This window comes from Arachis ipaensis, chromosome B08 (genome assembly GCF_000816755.2).
Source record: "Arachis ipaensis cultivar K30076 chromosome B08, Araip1.1, whole genome shotgun sequence".
Taxonomy (NCBI): Eukaryota; Viridiplantae; Streptophyta; class Magnoliopsida; order Fabales; family Fabaceae; genus Arachis; species Arachis ipaensis.
In genome coordinates, this window is record NC_029792.2 from 28,259,869 (window position 1) to 28,262,176 (window position 2,308).

The following is a 2,308-nucleotide window of genomic DNA, read 5'->3' on the forward strand; positions in this document are numbered from 1 at the left end:
AGATATAAATATTAAAAATAAATATTTTTTATATATGACAGAAATACATACACTAATTACTTCTTAGAATAATGATAATTTTTAACCAAGAAACAATAGTAATAGTTGGTGTTGTTTAGTACACTAGATTTTAGGTTAGACATCGAGAAAAAAACACACACATACACTAGATTTTAGGTTTAAGAATAGCTACTAGTGACTTCTTTTTTTTAATTTTCACTTTAAAATTTTTGTTATGATCATCGTAATTTGAGAATTTTAAATTGAGAAAAAATGTTACGCTTTATATATGTCGTTGAATGTATTAATAATTGAGAAAACAAAATGTTACACTCTTAATTACTTGTAGTCTTAAGATATTAACAAAAATACTCTGTATTTAGCACGTGCATTTACATAAAAGATTAATATGAATAAAAGTTTATGAAGCTGAGATTATACTTCTTTTCTCCATATAACAAAAGTATACTACACTATATTCTCATGTAAAAAATATATGAAATTCTAATATGTAAAATATCTAAAGCTAAGGCTTAGAAGGTGAAAGATGAAAGTTGAAAGAGGGTTGAACTAAAAGAAGAGAATTAGAGAAAACACCATTACTTTTGTTATCCGTTGATATGCATATATTATACAACAAGACTCGATGTTAGTTTGACCGGTGAAGTCACTGGTTCAATGGTTCAATGGTTCGACCGAGGTTTAACCGGAGTTCAACCGATTTTATTAAATATTAAATAAAATTATTAAAAAATCTAAAAATAATTTTAAATATATAAATTCAATAATTTCTAATTTAATAAAATTTAAAATTTTACATAATAAATTATCCATAACTTAATATTAGAGGTTCACAAACAACTTCAAACATCAAAATTTATAACTAAACAAAAAAAACCGCACATAATGGCAAACCCATAATGTTCTACATTCAAAAGAAACAATTACTATCAAGTTTTCAACTAATCAAAAGTGCAACTCATGAAAAGAGAAAAAGAATTGAGCCTTTAATGTACTCATGGATGACAACTTGGAGCCAAGATCAGCCAGAATCTTCTTGGCATCAGTGGTAGGGTTTTTGTTTGATCCTAATGCCTTCACAATATGTCTTGTTGCAGCTATCAAATTCTCTTCTCTTTCTAGTTCAGGAATCACAGGCTCAGATTCCTCAACAGCCATAAGGAACCAAAAGAAAAAACTCCAAACAAAAAGGAAACAAGATTGATTGAACCCTAAATACAATACCACTTCCTTCTGTAAAATCTTTTCACCACACAGCTTCAATAGTAGTAGCTCACAATACACACCACACAGAACAACGAATTAGCAGCAGAACCTTATCAGGACCAATCAATAAAGCTCAAAAAATAAATTTTGCACATGGGTATGAAGAAAAACCTCCTTTTTCCTGCATAAATCCCAAAAAGTTACCTTTTTTTAGTCAAAGAGACAGAACAAAACCTATTACTACAATAATCAAGTACTTATATACTACAACCCCAAAAATGAACCATGAACAATAAAAAAGAATAAGAAGAAGATAGCACACAGGCCTACCTCAACCTCCACAGAAGAATAAGGCAAAGATCTGCAGAGACAATAGAAACACAAGAGAGAAGAAACTGTACGGTGCAAAGTGCAGTCTCAGTTGTGTTGTTTTGGGATTAACTGATTAAGAGAAGAAGGAAGTGAAAGAGAGAGCAAGATTTTTGGAGCTCCAAAAATCTGAATCCAAGAAAAAAAATGATGGGTGTGGCTGCAATTTCTATGACCAATCTCTCTCTCTCTTTCTTTTTGTGTCTTTCCTTATTCACTGGCTTCAACTACTTATTACAAACTTACAAACAAACCTTAAAAAATTGGAAAATTTCGTACAAGTCCTTTGTCCGCTTGTGATGACTTTTTATCTCTCACTATATTTTATATCATCTTAACATATGCTTTAATTTAATAGCTCATTTAAGATATGCTGTTCTCTAATTAAAACTTTTTAATTAAAGTTTAATCTCCGTGTGTAGAGAAAAAGAAAGAATTATGATGGCAACATGACTTTTTGAGATTTTAAAATGATATTCATTTTTAGAAGACAATTTTTCTTCATAATTTTGGCCAACCAGATTTGGTGTTTTCTTAATACATATATATATAATTCACAACTCACAAATATTCTTTTATTATAATTTATGGCGGTTTCAGATTCAAATTAAACTTTATGTGTGGATTAACTGATTCTGTGATTCTACTAAATAAATCATATTATTTTGTATCTAATAAATACATTAGTGATTTATTAATATTCTATTAAATT

The 2,308-nt window shown here is 28.9% G+C and overlaps 1 long non-coding RNA gene across 1 annotated transcript; it reads right to left on the minus strand.

Annotated features, from left to right (window-relative positions):
* Positions 1,236 to 1,932, minus strand: LOC110265447. The gene is made up of 2 exons (XR_002351592.1): positions 1,558 to 1,932; positions 1,236 to 1,408 (listed from the first exon to the last, which is right to left on the minus strand). It is a non-coding gene; the product is annotated as an uncharacterized LOC110265447 (long non-coding RNA).